Source organism: Muntiacus reevesi, chromosome 14, assembly GCF_963930625.1.
Source record: "Muntiacus reevesi chromosome 14, mMunRee1.1, whole genome shotgun sequence".
In the NCBI taxonomy this organism is placed as follows: domain Eukaryota; kingdom Metazoa; phylum Chordata; class Mammalia; order Artiodactyla; family Cervidae; genus Muntiacus; species Muntiacus reevesi.
In genome coordinates, this window is record NC_089262.1 from 16321792 (window position 1) to 16343857 (window position 22066).

At 37.9% G+C, this 22066-nt stretch overlaps 1 pseudogene; it reads left to right on the plus strand.

Moving 5' to 3' along the window:
- Positions 1-20766: 20766 nt before the first annotated feature.
- Positions 20767-21350, plus strand: LOC136146322 (MARCKS-related protein-like; annotated as a pseudogene).
- The last annotated feature ends 716 nt before the right edge of the window (positions 21351-22066 follow it).

Below are 22066 nucleotides of genomic sequence, written 5' to 3' on the forward strand. Positions count from 1 at the left end.
ATAAACTTGAGGGAGAATTCCCATCCTGTTAGGCATGAGCAGACATGTTCGCATCACAACTTTTAATCTCAACTAGAAAACTAAGATCATGGCATCTGGCCCCATCACTTCATGGCAAATAGATGGGGAGACTGGAAACAGAGGTAGACTTAATTTTTTGGGGCTCCAAAATCACTGCAGATGGTGACTGCAGCCACGAAATTAAAAGATGCTTACTCCTTGGAAGGAAAGTTATGACCAAACTAGATAGCATATTAAAAAGCAGAGACATTACTTTGCCAATAAAGGTCCATTTGATCAAGGTTATGATTTTTCCAGTGGTCATGTATGGATGTGAGAGTTGGACTGTGAAAAAAGCTGAACACCGAAGAATTGATGCTTTTGAACTGTGATGTTCGAGAAGACTCCTGAGAGTCCCTTGGACTGCAAGGAGATCCAAGCAGTCCATCCTAAAGGAGATCAGTCCTGGGTGTTCATTGGAAGGACAGATGCTGAAACTCAAACTCCAGTACTTTGGCCACCTAATGGGAAGAGTTGACTCATTGGAAAAGACCCTGATGCTGGGAGGGATTGGGGGCAGGAAGAGAAGGGGATGACAGAGGATGAGATGACTGGATGGTATCACCGACTCGATGGGCATAGGTTTAGGTAGACTCCAGGAGTTGGTGATGGACAGGGAGGCCTGGCGTGCTGCGATTCATGGGGTCGCAAAGAGTGAGACATGACTGAGCAACTGAACTGAACTGACTGAGAATTGTCCTCTTGTGTGAGAAGCAAAATTATGTAACCTGGAACCGCATTTAATTGTACATAGTTTATAATATCAAGGTCGCTAACATTTTAATTTGTTTTGCATAGAACTACCTTGTAAGTCAAAGTTGTGCAGGCATTTGTGCTTAAAAAATAGTAAAGTGCACTAAAGATTCAGTGGATGATTTGATTCAACATTGATTTGATCAAAAAATAATAATTAAGCCCCTGATATGTGCCAAGACCACTTCTAGAGGACCTGATAAAGTAGTTAAAATATAGACTTTTCTTCTAAACTCATTTTGATGGACTGTTCAGAAAACAGTCCTGTCATTCTAGGTGGCAAAAATTCTGTTAACAAAAGATAAAAACAAGATGAGAAATAATGGATGGTTAGAATCATATTTTATGGAGTGTTCAGGTGATGTTGGAGGAGAAAATGTAATCTTGAGAACATCAATGCACATGAAGGAGGAGGAAGATGAGGAGAGAGAGTGCAAAGGTTTTGGTGTTATTAATAAATGTGCGATGTGTGCAAGAGAAAACAAGGGAACCAATATGATTCAACAGAAGAAGTCAGAGAGATGGAAGAGATTAAATAGAATGATTAACTGAGAGGCAGATCTTTTAAGATCTACTAAGAAATTGAAACAGTTTTGGATTTTCACTGGAAGGAAATGGAAGGTCTTTGGAGAATTTTAAGCAGAAAGCTGATCTGTTGCATATGTATCTGAGGTCTCATTCCAAGTTTTGCATTAAATATGCATTTTATGGCCAAGAATGTATATAGGAAAAAGTTAGAAGGTCAGCGCTGTAGTCAAGGAGAGACTAAATTGGCATTGGGGCTTCCTAGGTGGCTCGGTGGTAAAGAATCTGCCAGGCAGGAGACACAAGCTTAATACCTGGGTCAGAATGAATCCAGGAGAGGAAAATGGCAACACGCTCCAGTATTCTTGCCTGGGCGATCCCATAGACAGAGAAGCCTGGCGGGCCACGGTCCATAGGGTCGCAAAAGAGTCACACAGGGCTTAGCAACTAAACAACAGCAAGTTGGTATTGACAAAGATTTCATTAAAATGACAGTCATTAGACTATAATAAATGGACCTGAATAGAAGCAAAGAAAGAACAGTAAGTATAGAGCTTAATAGTGGTGACTCAGAAAATTGCCAAGGTGGAAATCTCAGCTTTGATGATACATAATTGCTGTGAAAATTTTTACATTTTCTGTCTCAGTTGTTCATGCTTAAAATGGGACCAGTATGTATATAAACCTTGAATTATGTTATGAAAATTAGCTTATTACCCATGAGTCATGTATGACTCTTTGCAACCACATGGACTGTAGCCTGGCTGTTTCCTCTGTCCTTGGAATTCTCCAAACCATAATACTGGAATGGGTACCCATTCCCTTCTGCAAGTGATCTTCCCAACTCAGGGATCGAACCAGGTCTCCCACATTTCAGGTGGATTCTTTACCTTCTGAGTCACCAGGGAAGCCTGGTTTATGGCTATTGTATTTATTTGTATTCTTATGAGAGAAAAGACTAGCTAATCAGCTAAAGGCCCTAATGAGATCAAACACTGGGTGAAATGTTAGTGATTATAAAAGTGATCTTGGCAGAGGAAAAAGGTCGTTAGAAAGTGGGATACTGTGTAAATTAACGACCTTGCATTGGAGAGGTCTGAGATGGGAGCTTTCTCGCAGAGGCAGAAGCATGGTGTAGCTACTTGTTCTAGCGACTGGCTTTTTTCTTTTCTCCCACATACAGATTCTTGCTTCCTTTCAGGGTTAGCAGCACCAGCCTGACCACATCCCTGTTCAGATACTTTAAGTACCATTGATCTCCCAGCATCAGTTGTGGTAGTTGCTTTCTGTGATTACTATTTCTGGCTAATATCAATGTTCTTTTTCTGTTACTTAATCTTCAATTTTTATGTAAGCAATTCTCCATATTAAATCCTTCCTGTGAAACATTAATACTATTTTCCTATTTCCTGACTAGGGTCTGGTTGGCATGCAATAGCTTGTTTCTGTTCTCATTTATTTATACATATTCATAGATAGCCATGCGATTAAAACTTATATACATGAAAGCATTTCATAATGTGGGCACATTTTGTGCAGAGCCTGTTCTTTAAATTGACATTTTTATTAAGGTTCACTAGCCATATGCTTAAATCTTGTCAGTGTCTTTGATGTATTTCTCTGCATTCTTTGACTAAGGATTAAAGGGTACTCTTTGTTGGAGGAGGGAATGGCAAACTCCAGTATACTTGCTGTGAGAACCTCATGAACTGTATAAAAGGATAAAAATATGTGATACAGAAAGATGAGTCCCCCAGGTCTAAAGGTGTTCAATATGCTACTGGGGAAGAGTGGAGGAGAACTGCAGTAGCTCCAGGAGAATGAAGTGGCTGGGCAAAAGCAGAAGTGACACTTAGTTGTGGATGTGTCTGGTGATAAATCTTCTGCTGTGAAGAACAGTATTGTATAGGAATGTTAGGTCCATGAATCAGGATAAATTGACTGTGGTCAAGCAGGAGATGTTAAGAATAAAAATCAACATCTTAGGAATCAGTGAAGTAAATGGACAGAATGGGCGAATTTAATTCAGATGACCATTATATCTACTACTATGGGCAAGAATCCCATGAAAGAAATGGAATAGCCCTCATAATCACCAAAAAGGTCCAGAACGCAGTACTTGGGTGCAACCTCAAAAATGACAGAATCAACACTCTTTGTTTCCAAGGCAAACCATTCAACATAACAGTAACTCAAGTCTATGCCCCTACCACTGATACCAAAGAAACTGAAGTTGATAGGCTCTATGAAGACCTAGAAGACCTGTTAGAATTAACATACACACACACACACACACACAAATGTTCTATTCACCATTAGGGATTGGATTGCAAAAGTAGAAAGTCAAGAGATACCTGGAGTAATAGGCAAGTCTGGCCTTGGAGAACAAAATGAAGCAGGGCAAAGGCTAACTGAATTCTACCAAGAGAACGCACTGGTTGTAGCAAGTACCCTTTTTCAATAACACAAGAGATGACCTTACACATGAACATCACCACATGGTCAATACTGAAATCAAATTGATTACATCCTTTGTAGCCAAAGATGGAGAAGCTGTATACTGCCAGTAAAAACAAGACCTGGAGCTGACTGTGGCTCAGATCATAAGCTTCTCATAGCAAAGTTCAGGCTTAAACTTAAGAAGTTGGGGAAAACCACTAGACCAGACAGATACGCCTTAAATCAAATCCCTTATGAATATGCCGGGGAGGTAACAAATAGATTCAAGGGGTTAGAACTAGTAAACAGGGTGCCTGAAAAACTATGAACAGAGGTCTGTAATACTGTACAGAAGGCAGCAAACAAAACCACCCCAAATAAAAGCAAGAATGAAAAGTGGTTATCTGAGGAAGTTCAACATATAACTAATGAAAGAAGAGAATCAAAAAGCAAAGGACAAAGGGAAAGGTATATCCAACTAAACACAGATTTCCAAAGAACAGCATGGAGAGACAGGAAGGTGTTCTTTAATGAAAAGTGTATAAAACTAGAAGAAAGCAACACAAGGGGAAAGACTAGAGATCTTGTCAGGAAAATTGGAGATATCAAGGGAACATTTTGCCCAAAGATGGGCACAATAAATGACAGAAATGTTGGAGATCTAACAGACACTGATGAGATCAAGAAGTGATGGAAAGAATATACAGAACTGTACAAAAAAGATCTTAATGAACCAGATTACTGCAATAGTGTGGTCAGTCACTCAGAGCCAGATATTCTGGAGAGCGGGTCTTAGGAAGCACTGTGGTTAATAAAGCTAGTGAATGCGATGTAATTCCAGTAAAACTACTGAAAACCCTGAAAGATGATGCCATCAAGGTGTTGCTTTGAATATGTCAGCAAATCTGGAAGACCCAGCAGTGGCCACAGGGCTAGAAAAGATCAACTCTCATCCAAATTCCAAAGACAGGTAGTACTAAAGAATATGCTACACATTGGACAACTGTACTCATCTCCCATGCTAGTAAGGTCATGCTTAAAATTTTGCATGCTAGTTTTCTTCATTATGCTAACCAAGAAATTCCAGATGTCCAAACTGGATTCAGAAAAGGAAGAGGAACCAGAGATCAAATTGCAAGCATTCCCTAGATCATAGGTCTTCCCTGGTGGCTCAGAAGGTAAAGCATCTGCCTGCAGTGCAGGAGACCCGGGTTTGATCCCTGGGTTGAGAAGATACCCTGGAGAAGGAAACAGCAACCCACTCCAGTACTCTTGCCTTGAAAATTCAATGGAGAGAGGAGCCTGGTAGTCTACAGTCCATGGGGTTGCAAAGAGTTGAACACGACAGTGACTTCACTTTCAGACTTTTCAGACCTGGATTATAGAGAAAGCAAGGGAATTCCAGAAAAAAACATCTACCTCTATTTCATCAACAACACTGAAGTCTTTGACTGTGTGGATCATAATAAACTATGGAAAGCTTTTAAAGCGATGGAAATATCAGACCATCTTACTTGTCTCCTGATAAATCTCTATGCAGGTCAAGAAGCAACAGTTAGAACCCAATATAGAACAACTTACTGGTTCAAGATCAAGAAAGGAATACAGCAGGGCTGTCTACTCTGACCCTGTTTGTTTAACCTATATGCTGAGCACATCATGAGAAATAGCAGGCTGGATGAGTTACAAGTTGGAATCAAGATAGGCAGGAAAAACATCAATAACCTCAGATATATGGATGATACCATTATAATGGCAGAAAGTGAAGAGGAGCTAAAGAGGAGGGGAGTGAAAGAGCCTGCTTAAAACTAAATATTAAATCAACTAAGATCATGGGATCCAGCCTCATTACTCCATGGCAAATGAAGAGAAAAAGGTGAAAGTAGTGACAGATTCCCTCTTCTTGGGCTCTAAAATACTGAAGATGGTGACTGCAGCCATGAAATCAGAAAACAGTTGCTTCTTGGCAGGAAAGCTATGACAAACCTAGACAATGTGTTGAAAAGCAGAAGTCCACTTTGTCATTCTGCTGACAAAGGTCCATATAGTCAAGGCTATAATATTCCCAGTGGTCCCATATGGTTGTGAGAGCTCGATCCTAAAGAAGGCAGAGCACCAAAGAATTGATTCCTTTGAACTGGTGTTGGAGATGACTGCTGAGAGTCCGTCAGACAGCAAAGAGATCAACCAGCCAACCTTAAGGGAAATCAACCCTGAATACTCATTGGAAGCACTGATGCTGAAATTCCAGTATTTTGGTCATTTGATGCAAATGGTTGACTCATTGGTAAAGTCCCTGATGATGGGAAAGATTGAAAGCAGAGGAGAAGAGGGCATCAGAGGATGAGATGGCTGGATGGCATCACTGATGCAATGAACATGACTTGGGCAAATTTGGGGAAGTGGTCAAGGACAGGGAAGCCTGGTGTGCTGCAGTCCATAGGTTCACATAGAGTTGGACATTACTGGTGACTGAACAACAACAATGTTTTACTTGTCACAGCTCATTATACAGAAATGATAGATAGTTAGGGATATAACCTTAGTTGTTTTTTTTTTTTTTTAAATTGTATATCTGTCTTTATTCCTTTTGAAATAAATTCAGAATCAACTTCATATATTTTTTATATTTTTAATACTCTAAAAAATTTGTGTATAATTCAGTGTTAGATTTTTATATTTTCATCATTTCTGTTGCACAGGTGGGGGCTTCCCTGATGGCCCAGGTGGTACAAAATCCACCTGCAATGCAGGGGACTTGGGTTCGATCCCTGGACTGGGAAGATATCCTAGAGTAGGGAATGGCAAACCATTCCAGTATTCTTGCCTGGAGAATTCCTTGGACAGGGAGGCCTGGTGGACTATAGTCCATGGGGTCACCAACTGTGGGACACGACTGAGGGACTAACACGTTCATTGTCTCTTCTTTACCAGTAGTGCCAACTTGGAAGTGCTGTGAATCACAAAACTGCCAACCATTAGAATCGTAGACAAGCTCTATACGGTATATGGGTTTCCCTGGTGGCTCAGTGGGAAAGAATCTGCTTGTGTTGCAGGAGCCACAGGAAAAGCAGGTTCGATCCCTGGGTTGGGAAGATCCCCTGGAAGAAGGGATGGCAACACACTCCAGTATTCTTGCCTGGAGAATCCCATGGACATACGAGCCTGGTGGGCTATAGAAGATATATGCATTTGTGTATCTGTATGTATATATGCATATGGAGTAGGCTGTGATAGATATATTTCTGCATTTCTCCAAATGTATCTGGAGGAAAACATCTAGAGAAAAAGGAGAAAGTAATTTATAAAGGTTCTTCAGTGCATAATTTCCAATTTCCCTCTAGAATATATGTCTTTTTGAGAAATGTGTATTCAAGTACTCTTGCCAATTTTTAAAGGGATTATTCAAATTTTTCTTGCTGTTGTTTGTTTGTTTCATTTGTCTGGCTATTGAGTTGTAGAAGTTTCTTGAATATTAGGTATATTAGGGCCATTTGACAGGTCTAGTCTTAGACTTTCTTTGGTTGAGAGATTTATGATTTCAGATTCATGTCATTACTTGGTATTGTTCTCTTCAGTTTCCTGTTTCTTCATGATTCAATCTTGGTAACCTGTATGCTTCTAGGAATTTATCTATTTTTTTTTTTTTTTCAATTGGTTCCCATATAACTTTTCATCATAGCCTCTTAGGATCCTATTTATTTCTGTGTCAACAGTTGCAATATCTACTTATTTCTGATTCCATTTATTTAATAATTGAGTCTTTGCTCTTTTTATCTTGGTCTAGCTAAAGATTTGTCAATTTTGTTGGTCTTTCCAAAAAGCCTATTGTCATTTTCAACATGGATCTTTTGTACTTTTTCCTATTTTCTTTTTTTATAAGTTCTGCTCTAACCTTTAGTGTTTCCTTTCTTCTGTTAACATAGGGATGTGCTTATTTTATTTTTTTTGTTCCTAGAGATGTAAAATCAGGCAATTTTTTTTTTTTTTTTTTTACTGCTCTTAAACCTTAAACTTTCCTCTTAGTACTGCTTTTGTAAAAACATTACTATTTTCCATAAGTTTCAGTAAGTTGTATTTTCATTTTCATTTGTTTCAAGATACATTCTAATTTCCACTTTGATTTCTTATGTAAAATTTACACATAAAGGCAACTCTAATCAACCACAAACATTTTTATTACAAGGAAAATTAATTATCTTCATTTATTCTGTGAAGGGAAGTCAAATATTACATATACTCATTAATATATTGAAGTATTGGAAGGTCATAGAAAAGCACATGTTGAAAATTTCATGAAAATTCTTCTAGTATAATTTGAATTAGCTACAAAATGTAATATAAAGTTATGAAAGTGATCTGTATTTATAAAAGTGGCCATTTTTTTATACTGAGGCAATTCTTAGGTTCTATGTATGAAATTGAAGGATACATTATTAGTCAGCTTTTTACCAGGAAGCATGAACACATAAACTGGATAACTTGCTATGAATCAATAAATTGACTATTTACAGGTGCATGGGTAGTTTTGTAAATCAGCAAGTGATGGTGTAGTATATGTAAAAGAAAGGGAAAATAATCTATTATTGTTGTCCATTCATAAAACTCAGGATAAAGGATGAAATACAAAAGACATCTAGCACCAACGTCTACTAAACTTTTTACATTTTAGCATAAATAAAAATGGTCAGATCATGAGTAAATTTACTCCATTTCATAATCTGTTTGTAGTTTTTTCCCTACAGTAGCAGTCATTCTCTTCTTCAAGGGATCTTCCCAACCCAGGTCTCCCACATTGCAGGTGGATCAATACCAGCTGAGCCATCAGGGAAGCCCAAGAATACTGGAGTCAGGGATAGCCTGTCCCTTCTCTAGGGGATCTTCCCAGCCCAGGGATTGAACCCAGGTCTCCTACTTTGCAGACAGATTCTTTACCAGCTGAGTTATCAGAGCAGTCTAAAGTGGTTATTTAAAAAAAAAAACATTGCATACAGTTTAAATGCTAAGTTCCTCAATCATGTCTGACTCTTTGTGATCCCATGGACCATAGCATGGAATGTTGCTCCTCTGTCTTCCACAATCTCCCGGTGTTTGGTATGATTTCATGACTATCTAACCATTTCATTCTCTGCCACCTCCTTCTTTTGAACTCAATATTTCCTAGCAAGAGTTTTTTCCAATGAGTCACCACTTTGCATCAGTTGGCCAAAGTATCGGAACTTCAGCTTCAGCAATAGTCCTTCCAATGAATATTCAGGGTTGATTTCCTTTAGGATTGACTGGTTTGATCTCCTTGCAGTACAAGGGATTCTCAAGAGTCTTCTCCAGAACCACAGTTAGAAAGCATAAATTCTTTGGAGCTCAGCTTTTTTATGGTCCAATTTTCACATCCAAATGCTACTGGAAAAACCATAACTTTGTACGGACTTTTGTCAGTAAATGTCTCTGTTTGTTAAACACTGTCTAGGTTTGTCATAGCTTTCCTTCCAAAGTGCAAGTGTCTTTTAATTTCACGGCTTGCAGTCACTGTCCACAGTGATGTTAGAACCCAAGAAAATAAAATCTGTCACTGCTTCTTCTTTCCCCCCTTTTATTTGCCATGAAGGATGCCACGGTCTTAGTCTTCTTATTGTTGAGTTTCAAGCCAGCTTTTTCACTCACCTCCTTCACCCTCATTTAGAGGCTTTTTAGTTCCTCTTCACTTTCTGCCATTAGAGTGGTATCATCTGCATTTTTTAAGTTGTTTGCATTTCTCCCAGCAATCTTGATTCCAGTTTGTGATTCATAACTGTATCCCACAAATATTGCATGTAAAATATTGCTGACAAAAATTTTAAACTTGATATGCCTTTGTGTGATGTTTTTCAATATTATATTTGCTCATTTATTTACTGAAAAAGTTTCACAAATATTTGTCTGGTACCTTTCATGTGTCAAGAATTTTTCAGTTCTGATCAGAATAAAGTTCCTACTTTTAAGAAATTAATTTATTTTCAATTTTTTCAAAGATAGCCTGTTCTTTCAGTGTCAGTTTAGTAAAACTTTACTTTTTTAGCATATCATTTTATAGTATATTGTGCAAGTGATTACAAATGGTAAACTCTCATTGTGTGTGTGAGATAGACAGAGAGAGGATTTGAGAACACATGTGTGGAGAGGTTCCTTAGGGTATTTTGCCTAATTATTTTCATATATGTTTCAGGCAATTTTATCAGTAAGAATTCTGTAATGTGATTACTTTGTAACTGTTTAAATTTTATCTTCTGTATTGCCTTTAGAGTCCTTCACTTTATCATCGATTAAGTCCAAGGGCCATCTTTTTAAATTGATTTGACTCATCTAAAAATTAGCCCACACTAAATAGATTCATTTCATAGATACATGTTAAAATGATTACAGCTTTTAGTTTAGCATGTCATAATTACTGAAAATAGTTCTCTAAAAGTGATTTAATTGGTAATTTATCAAATATGCCAAACTTCCCTGTTTCCTAGTTAATTCCAATATTACTTGATAGCTATCCCCTCACTAATCACTCATACAAATATATGTGTGTGTGTGTGTGTGTATATATATATAAAATTATATATGGTTTTAATAATATATATTAAATATCAAAAATGTCAAAGTCATTTGTTTAATTATAGTTTAATTACAAATTAAAAATTGAAAGTAAAAGTCACTTAGTAATGTCCGACTCTTTGTGACCCCATGGACTATACAGTCCATGGAATTCTCCAGGTCACAGTATTGGAATGGGTAGCCTTTCCCCTCTCCAGGGTGCCTTCCCAACCCAGGGATCAAACCCAGGTCTCCTATATTGCAGGCGGATTTTTTAGCAGCTGAGCCACAAGGGAAACCCAAATTAAAAAGTAAAAATGTGTACATACAATTTAAGTATATATACTTTTGGAACCTTCTAGTCATTTTAAAACTTGAGAAATTTGATGCTGATTCTAGGTAATATGTTACTTACTGATGAATTTGCTTTGCATTGGGTATACATGGTGTTGCATCTAATCATTCCTCAAGTTGTATGAGGCTAAAAATTAACTGAAAAATAACTAGAAGGAAACAGACAAAGAGCTATTTCAAAAACATTGTTCGCAATCAATACTACTTCTCACTTTATCCAAAGTTTTCTCCTTTAATCTCAAGGGGATATTTTATCTCAATAGACTGTTTCAATTCAAAATAAATAATAATATACTTTGGGGTGGATTTTCTCCTTACAATGTGGAAGTCTTTCCTAAACAGGGATCAGCTTCCTTCTTGTGCTTTGAGAATGGTGTCTGAAGGTTGAAATAACCTTGCAGGTCTACAGGGAAAATTATACAAGAAATAATTACAGAAATATCAATTCTAAGAATGGATTATAGTGTATAAATAATAAATTATCTACCACAGAGGAACAACTTTTTAAATCAACATATGGTATATATCTGTGCAATACCAGGATATAACAAATCTTCTATTGCCAAAGCCAGCTGTACATTTGGTTCCTCTTAATTAAAAAATTTTCCATATCAAATTTTGAGACCATTGATATTTTCACCTGGTCATGACAAGTGATCATTCATATACTAGGATAAGAAAAAACATAGGGAGGCATAACAATTTGATTTTGAAATGACTTACTTTCTCTGGAATTTTAATTCTCCCTATACTGTTTGCTTCTACACTTTTCTTGGTGGGACTGAAACACATATTTTATACAAGCAGGCACCTTTATATATTGCCTTATTTATTTGTTACAGAATCAATAATTACTTTTTAGTGAAGTTTTTTATTTCTATTAAATTTGACACTTATATTGCTATAATTATAAAGTATTATGGTTTATATAAGTATACACATGTCTTTCAGACAGAAAATTTTCAGTAATTAACATACAATGTTTATTTATAATATTATATTCAAATGATACTTAACGTGGCTAGTAATTAAAACTCAAACTTAACTTATAGTTATAGTTAGTTGTAGAGCCTGACTTTCACAATTATCACACTGATGATTTGATTATATAGTGATCACAGTTGAAGTGTAGTTCTGAGTGTCAGATTCAGTTTTACAGCTAAAAATTATTTCAGTTTTTATTCAAATACAATAAATATTTCCCATAAAAATAACTCTGAGAAAAACTATATTTACTTACTAAAGTCCTATATTTACTTACTAAAATTCTCTGTATCTACTTATTTATACAAGCAGAGTTTGTAAACAGTGAAATGTTTCCTACATATAATAAACACACTATAAATTAAATAATGTTGAAATAGATCAGTCTCCACGTTTCATAGACAAGACAGGAGTTTATCTGAGTAGAGCTGATATTTACAATAAATATACTTTTAATGAAATGGGATTAAACCATAAATTAGTAATGTACTAGTTTTGGTAAACCCTCCTATTTTTACATATTATAGTGCTACCAGTTGTTCCGTACATGGGCACATGCCTAACACTGTAAAAGGTATGGCCCGCCAGTCCACTTAAATTAGTTTGCTAGTAACGGTCTTTTACCCTGCACTTTGCTCTTGTCTGTGATTTTATATTTTCTTTTATTTGTGAGCTGTGAAGTTTTTCAATAAAAAGTTCAAAGCTCACACAACATAATAAACGTGAACACATATCCTTTTAAGAACTTTTAAATGTTTATATCCAAAGGCATTTTGCAATATCACTTTTTTCCTAGAGACCGCCTTAATATATCAAACCTTTCAAATGATTTTGAGAAGAATATTAGTATATAACAGGATCTCATTGCTTTCCCCATCAGAAATCTACCACTTTTAACCAATAATTTGATATATAAATAAAATTTATATCATAATACCTTCAAGAGTTGAAGAGAGAAGACGTCTAAACTCAAAAAGGATGACTTGAAATATAAAAATTGCATTTTTTCAATATGAGAATACACAAATCTTTAGTTTTATTTTCAATAAACTTGCTATTGCTTCCAAACAATGTATCTTCCTTTGAAATATGATTTAGACCTTGCTAGAAAGAAGTAAACATTAAATGACATGGAAAATAAAAACTCATACTATCTATAAATGTATCTCTATATATGTAATGTTCTTGCAGTTTTCCTGATGATAGCTGGCAAGAATTATAAATATAATGTATCCTTTCTTATGCCTGATCCATATTTTCTATGGAAATTTAAAATGTAATTTCCAATGTGCACTTTTTTTTCAGGTTATGAAGCATTAATTAATACATCTTCTTCAGTTCACAATTCTATAGCTCAGAAGTTCAGATACAATGTGTCTGGGTCATCAGCTCAGGGACTCAAAAGGAAAGTGAAGATGTCAGCCAATCTGCATTCTCATGTGAAACATGGAGTCCTCTTCTAGGCTCACATAGTTATGGAAGAATTCATTTTTGCAGTTCTAATATGAGGTTTGTCAACCACAAATTGGCACTTGCCGTGGTTGCTTGCCTTCTATCTCTACAAGGATTAAATAATGTCCTGCTGCAGCTGCTGACCTCCAACACCCCATGAAGGAGTTGAGGGTGGAGAGCAGAAATGAGGCTCTGTGCTCCGGGAAACTGGCAGGACAGGCCTTTGATGTGGTTGTAGTGATGCACTCTGTTCTCCTTCATGCTCACATGCTCAGTTGTATCCAACTGATTCTTTTTTTAAAATTTTTTTCATTTATTTTTATTAGTTGGAGGCTAATTACTTTACAATATTGTAGTAGGTTTTGCCATACATTGACATGAATCAGCCATGGATTTACATGTGTTCCCCATCCTGATCCCCCCTCCCGCCTCCCTCTCCATCCCATCCCTCTGGGTCTTCCCAGTGCACCAGCCTTGAGCACTTGTCTCATGCATCCAACCTGGGCTGGAGATCTGTTTCACCCGTGATAGTATACCTGTTTCAATGCTGTTCTCACAACATCCCACCCTCACCTTCTCCCACAGAGTCCAAAAGTCTGTTCTATACATCTGACTGATTCTTTGTGACCCCATGGTCTGTAGCTCATCAGGATCCTCTGTCCATGGGATTTTTCAGGCAAGAATACTGGAGTGGGTTGTCATTTCCTTCTCCAGGGGATCTTCCCATGTCCCCTGCATTGCAGGCAGATTCTTTCCTATCTGAGCCATAAGAGATATTCTCAGGAGCCAATTTTATGAGCCCAATTCTTGTATCTCCTCATATCTAGAACTAAAACCCTTCATGGTGATGGTTGATTTTTGTGACCAGTAGAAACTTCATGAGACCAGCAGAAACTGTATACAAAAAATATGTACTTATTGCATGTACTCCCCCTTTGCCAAAATCACATATATACTGCCTTTTCATCCTACATCTTTGGAACAGTTTCTCAGAGCTATCTGAGCTTCTCTCTCCCAGATCACACTCCTCATACTGCCCCCAATAAAACCTAACTCCTAAATCTCACGCTGCACATTTTTTTAGTCTACAGGTTCCCATTCCTTTGTTACCTGTCAGCTATTGGTTAGAGCCCCCAGAAGCCACTTGAATTTCTTGCTACATAATCCCGTGCATCTTCCAAGCCAGCAATAGAGATATTGCCTCTGAGAATCCCTCTCAGGTCTAAAAGATAATGAATGGTCTGCTCTTACTCATCCTTGGCACTTTGTTGTTTCAGCCTGGTATGCTCTGCAGAATTCCTCTCTCTGGTGGAGTCTTAAACTCTAGTCTTTCTCTATCTCACAGGATTACAAAAATCCATTTAGTTTTTCAGTCTTTGCCCACAGGTATTTGGTTTCCTAATCTATAGAGACCCAAGAGTAAACAAACCTCCTGAAGGGATATGTATTTGAGGTCACCCAGATCTCTGCTGTAAATTATATTGTGTTCCATAATGACTCACTCATTGTCAAGTCAGTCCTTTGTACGTGTTTGGTTAAGGCTTTACAATCTACTCAACATCCCACCTGAATTAGCAAATGTCCCTGGGGAAAATGGCAACAGAATCCAGCTCACCTCTCTGATTTTCCTTTTTCTCAGGAACTTTATTTTCTTTCTGCTTTAGGAGGACCTTATTACTCTCATAGAAATGATTTCTCTATTTTATCTACTTTTTTTTTTTTTAAACCATTTTATAGAGAGAGACACTGATCTTCTACCAGTAATTCTAGTAGTGAAGCCAGTTCAGATATTTTGAATAGTTTCATTTACCCTGGATTATTGAAATACATTTGTTTTTGTATTTAATTAATTAATTCAAATTCTGCCCCATTATAGTTCTTAATACACCAAATCAAAGACGCACTGATTGAGATACTCTATGGTCACATCTATTTGTCCATCAAAATTACAGCTTATCCAAAATTTAGAGTTAAAAGTAACTTTCAAATCTTCTTCCAATCAGAGAACTATATTTAGTAAATAGCATCAAAATTAATACATATGTTTGAAATTGCTTGTCATGTTCATAGTAGGTCCTGTTTAATTTTATATTAATGGTGCTTGGGTCATTTAAATGGTAATATGCTGGCCTTCCCAGGAGGCGCAGTGGTAAAGAATCTGCCTGCCAATGCAGGAGATACAGGAAACTCAGCTTCTATCCCTGGGTCAGGAAAATCTCCTAGAGTAGGAAATGCAACCCTCTCCAGTATCGTTGTCTGGAAAATTTCATGGACAAAGAAGTCTGGCGGGCTACAGTCCATGGAGTTTCAAAGAGTCAGACATGACTGAGCAACTAACACATGATGTAAGGATGTGAGCATAGACCTTTGAAACGTAATTGCCTAAGTTTTAGAATCTATCCTTTACTTTCTGTGTGGCTGGCCTACTGAAATTTTTGCCTCATTTTTCTGACCTAGAAGGTGAGAGGTATAACTTCCCCCACTTTTTAAGCAGGGTTTGCAAAGAGTCAGACATGACTGAGCTACTAACACTTTCACTTTTTACGATTGTTGTAAAAATTCAGAAATCTAATTTTTTAACTTTAATGGACTTAAATATTCCCCCCCGTTCTTGTGTTGGAGCCCTAACTGCCCCCCTCCTCGATTGTAAGGTAAGTGCAGAAAAAAAGGAGAGTGAGCCAGAGAGTTAGGCAAGAAAAGGGAAATTATTAGAGGGAAAAGAGAGGATGATGGATTCTTAAGGAGAAACAGTATCCTCCCTTTCTGACAGGGTCCTTCTTATACCCCAGCAATGAAAACTTCTCTGAAGGGATGGTTAAAATTTTAGCCTGTAGTTGAGTCCTGTGGTCCTGTATCCCAGAGGTCTAGAATCTGGTGGTCTCACAGCCTTGAGAATATAGGCGCCAGTGAGATAACAGAATGCCATTTGAGCAATTTGTTCAGTCTCATGGATCACTGTGATTTTATTTTTTTTTTTGCAAAGTTGACATAATGAGCTGTCTTATCAATGAGACCCCATGCGGGCCCTATCACCCTTATGATGGGATTTGGGCCCTTTGAGTAATAAATAGGTTTGGTTGGGCCTTTTGAGAGATAAATAGATTTAGAGGGGGTCATGAGAATGAGGACATGATCATGAGAATGATGACAAGATTAGCCCCCTTTATAAAGAGAGATATCAGCGTGCATTCATTCTCTCTTTCTCCCCGTCTCTTCCTGCCATGTGGGAACGTGGTGAGAAAGTGTCTACGAGCCAGAAGGAGCACTCTACAGTCATGCTGGAAACTTGACATCAGATTTCTAGCCTCCAAAACTGTAGGAAACACATTTCTGTTGTTTAAGTCGCTTAGTCTGTGGTATTTCATGATAGTAGCATGGATTGAAAACACTGTCTCACATCTAGTAACAGATGGATGCACAACACTTGGCTCTCCAGAAGAACTCAAAGAGTCCATGGAAGGGAAATGCACCCACTGCTTTTCAGAGAACATGTTTTCTAAGCTATTGGATGAGTTATCCATGCTGCAAATACATCTGATTGCAGTATTCTGTTTTGTATAAATTTTCTTGTTTTATTTTCGGTTTAATAGTGAAACCTATGTTTGCAAAGAGCATAGGTTTCTCACTTTTATATCAATTTGATATCATCATACGATTCTTTGATCCATATTCTCCTCAAGTTGCAGAGACCTTTCTTCTTAAACTTGAGGTGGCTTTTCTTGACCATAAGAACATACAACTTTCAACCCCTGCTTTAATATATGCTCACATTTTGAAAGCAAAATATTCTACTCAGTTCTACTTTTTTATGTCAGGTGTGTACAGGGTAAATTCACTCAAATTTTTATTACAGAATTTCTTCAATATCAATTTTGAATATGAAGGAAAGACATTTTTGGGGAGACTAAAATATAGAATGAGTAGATTGATTTTTCCATAATTTTACCCAAAATAAATTTGACTATACAGCTCACATCTTGGGGTTGAGTAAAACGTTCCTTTAGAGTATTTTTTAGATAATAATTAAAAAATATTTAAGCTCAGTAATACTTAAGAGGACATGTTCTCATTATTTGTATGTATAATAGAAAAGAAACTTCTGCTGATATTCAGTTTGAATTACAACTAGAAATATTGGAGAGTATAGCTTCCCTGGTTGCTCAGATGTTAAAAATCTGCCTGCAATACAAGAGACCGGGTTTGATTTCTGGGTCGAGAAGATCCCCTGGAGAAGGAAATGGCAACCCGCTCCAGTAGTCTTGCCTGGAGACTTCTATGGACAGAGGAGCCTGACCCACTACAGTTCACGGGGTCGCAGAGAGTCGGGCATGACTAAGTAACTTCACAGAGCATGGGAAGAGTTAAAGTTTTGATGATGGCATAAAGTAAAATAGAGGCTGATGCCTGGTTTCAACTTCTTAAAAATGAAATTGCAAAAACTGAATAAAAATATTTCTAAAGGAAAAACTGTTCTTGTGACAAAAAATCACATATTTGTGATTATCCAGCCTATCCCTAGTGCAAGTTTTTTATATTTTATATAAGGCATTATCTTTTCTTGCTTTGTGAAGAGTAAAGGTCAGCTGTAAGCAGCACCCTGTGAAATTTCCAGGAATATTTTGTGATCCAGCAGAAGCTGATGTTGAGACATTGGTACAAACAAAAAAGATATAGTGACCACCAGATAATATGGACAAGAAAGTTTACTCTTTTCTGTTACCACATTGTGATCTTAATTTCTCCATTGGAAAATTGATTTCTTTCTTTATGTAAATATTTATTTTTTCTTTAAAAAGATTAGGGGGTTTTGCATTGATAAATGTGCACAATTTCAATGCACATTGATTATATATACATAATATTGCATATATATAGAAATGACATGAATGTAATTAATATAATGGAAGTTGTGGATTAATTTATTTATCTTATACTTAGTTACTTCTGGAAAATTTAACTTTGCAAAGAAGTTAAATAGGAACTAGTTTTATTTTTACAATGATGAGATGCTTTGGACAGGGAAAAACCTAATAAAGAGTCTCTAAGTGGCTCGATTCTGGCAGAGAATGATAAAAGAAAGAGCAATCTAGTGTGACTCTCAATCTCTGCTACTGTGGGTGCTTCTGTGTGCTTACGTGCCCAGTAGTGCCGACTCTGGGCTCCCAGGAGCTGTAACCCACCAGATTCCACTGTCCATGGAATTTTCCAGGCAAGAATACTGGGGCCGGTTGCCATCTCCTACTCCAGGGGATCTTCCTGACTCAGGGATCAAAACCCACATCTCTTGCATCTCCTGCATTGGCAGGCAGTTGCTTTACCACTAGCACCACCGGGGGCTTTTACTGTCAGAATAATTACCAAGCTTATTAAGCTGTGAAATAAGAAAACTTTTTTCAAAAATGTGTACAGCTTCATTGAAATATAATTATTTAACATTGTATTTATTGATGGTGTATGATGTGTTGACTTCGCTATTGCTGTTGTTTAGTTGCTAAGTTGTCTCCAACTCTTTGCCAACCACATGGATTGTAGCCCACCAGGCTCAGTCCAAGGGATTTCCCAGGCAAGAATACTGGAATGGATTGCCATTTCTGTTTCCAGTGTTTCTTCCTGATCCAGAGATCGAACCTGAGGCTCCTGCATCGGCAGGCGGATTCTTTACTGCTTAGTCACCAAGGAAGTTTTTACAACATATTGACTAGATACATGTAAATGTCTGAAATGATTAAGACAGTAGGGTTAATTTCGTTTCCCGACATAATCATTTATTTTCTTGTGATAGGAGCACGTGAAAAATCTGTTCTAACAACTTTCTTTATGAACTATAGTCAAAATGCCGTGATTTAGAGCCCCAGAACTTACTCATCTTGTAACAGGAAGATTGAACACTTTGACTAAAATCTCCCCATTTCCCTCAATTCTTAATCTTTGATAACCACTATTATACTCTCCATGAGTCTGACTTTTAGAGACACTCTATATAAGTGAAATAATGCAGTTTTTGTCTTTCTCAGAATGATTTATTTCACTTAGGCCAATTCACTCAAAGATCATCCATGATGTAACAAAGCTCAGAATTTTCCTTTTTCTAGTGACTGAGTAGTATTTCATTATATATACATTTATATTTGTGTATATATATATATACACACACACAAACACACTATACATTATGTATGTAACATATCTTTGTTTATCCATAGATAAACAGGCTGTTTCCATAGCTTGGCTATTATGAATAGTGCTTTAATGTACATGGGAATGAGGATATCTCTCTGAGATCCTGATTTCATTTCCTTTGGGTATATACACAGAAATAAAATTATTGGATTATATATTAGTACTATTTCTAATTGTTTGAGGAAACTCTTTATTGTTTTCCATAACACCTGACCAATTTACATTCCCTTCAATAATGGGCAAGAAAGTTTCCCTTCTCTCCACATTCTCACAAACACTTTATTGCTCTCTCTCATAATAGCCAATCTAGCAAGCATGAGATGTTATATCACTAGGGTTTGGATTTGCATTTCCCTGATGATTAGTGATTTTTAGAATATTTTCACTTATCTGTTGACCATTTATACAGTTCCTTTTGAGAAATGCCTATTTGATTCCCTTACCCATCTTTAAAATCAAACTATTTGGTACTCAGTTATATGAATTCAGTTATATGAATTCAGGTACTCAGTTACATGAAAATATATGAATTTATATATTTTGGATATTATCTGCTTTTCACATATATAATTTGAAAATATTTTCTCACATTCTGTAGAATATATTTTCCTTTTGTTCATTACTTCTTTTGCTATGCATAGGCTTTTGATTTGATATAGTCCCACTTACTAAGTTTTGCTTTTATGCTTGTGCTTTTGGTGTCATATTAAAAAAAAATTATTGTCAAGACAGATGTCAATAAACTTTTTCCTAAATATTCTTCTGAGAGTTTTATGGTTTCAGGTGATATGTTTAAATCTTTAATTTTGAGTTAATTCTTGTGAGCAGTGTATAATAGGGATGCAATTCCTTTCTTTCCCATGTGAGTATGTAGTTTTCTCAACTTCCTTTATTAAAGACTGCCATTTTCCTAACAAGTTTTGTTTGCTTCATATTCAAATGCTGATTAATATATATGTGAAGATTTGTTTCTGGGCTCTGCATTCTGTTCCATTACTCTATGTGTGTCATTTTATGTTAGGAACTTTCTGTTTTGATTATTTTATCTTTGTTGTATAGTTATCTTGATTGTTTTACACCATCTATATTTAAGCCATTTCTCCCTAAAATTTCCCGAGGATGAAAACAAAATGTCCAGAATGCATATATTATGCAAAACATGGTATATTAAATTTCACAGATCCTGCTTCATTTCTAAATTTCATTTGATAAAAATCAAATAATTTTCCTGTATAAATATTTTCAATTCTCAAATTTTTATAAAATTAAAATAATGCCAAGGCACTCTGGCCAGAAGCGGAGCAGTGGTGGTCACAGCCAGCAGAGGTGCACCTCGGTTTCCCCTAACACCCTTCGCCCTCAGACCTCATCCCCACCCCTCCACCCTCCAGGCCCACACAACCAAACAATTCCCTGTGCTGGGGTGGCTCTGGGGCCCCCCAGCAGAAACCCTCGACCATGGGCAGCCAGAGCTCCAAGGTTCCCAGGAGTGACCTGACCGCCCAGGAGGCAGCAGATGCATCCCCCTCCAAAGCTGACAGACAGGGGAATGGCCACGTGAAAAGCAATGGAGATTATCCCCCAAAGATGAAGGGGAGTCAACCCCCAAGAAGGGAACAGAGGAGGCAGCTGGGGCCACTGGCGACGCCTTCGAGCCAGCACCCCCTAGGCAGGGAGCTGAGGCCAAGGGGAGAAGGGGTACCCCCATGGAGACCGCCAAGAAGAGGAAGGATTTCTCTTTCAAGAAAGTGGCCTGTCCTCAAGAGAAATTGGAAGGAGGGTGGGTGTGATTTGTCTGTCTCCTGACCCGCAGAGGCAGAGCAGGAACAGGGGGAAATGGCTCCCTGCAGCAAGGAAGGCATGCCCAGGAAGGAAAGGCTGTTGCCACTCCTCAGAGCCAGGAGCACCAGGCCAAAGGGGCAGAGGCCAGCGCTACCTCCAAGGGAGGAGGCACAGAAGAGGCCGGGCCTGAGGTCACAGAGCCATCCACTCCCTTGGGGCCAGAGGGTGGCCGTACACCAGCAAGCGAGCAGAATGAGTAGCAGGGTGAGGGCAAGTGGGTGGTCTCTACGGTGCAGAAACTTGGTCCTTGTGAGCTCACTGCCTAGACCTGGTGCCTCTGCTCTCTTCTTGTACCCAGAGAAGAACAGGTCTGTTGCCCTCTAGCCACATTGCCTCTCCTTCTCTCCCTCCTGTGGATTCTCCCATCATCCATCTGTTCTTCCTCTAAAGGCCAGTTGAAGATGGTCCATTCCAGTTTCCCAAGTTCAGTTTGTGATGTGAAGTGCTCTTGTCCTTGGCCCTACCTCCTTTCCTTCCTCACCTGTGCTGAAGGCAATTACTGGATTTCTTTCCCAGTTATTTTCCAGGTAGGTTTTGTTTACCAGCTTCCCTGGTGGCTCAGATGGTAAAGCATCTGCCTGTAACGTGGGAGACCTGGGTTTGATCCCTGGGTCAAGAAGATCCTCTGGAGAAGGAAATGGCAACCCACTCCAGTACCCTTGCTTGGAAAATTCTATGGATGGAGGAACATGGTAGGCTACAGTCCATGGGGTACCAAAGAGTCGGACACAATCGAGCGACTTCAATTTCCTTTTGCTTTTTGCTTACTCCCCAAATCCCTGAGCCAGATGTGGGGACACAACACTTGCAAACCCTGAGTGTAGCCCAGCTTTTTCCTGTTGAGCTTTCAGTCTCTCCTGCTGTGCCTAGGGGCACTTGGGCTGAGGAGGACACTGCCCCTGCCTAGGTATTTATA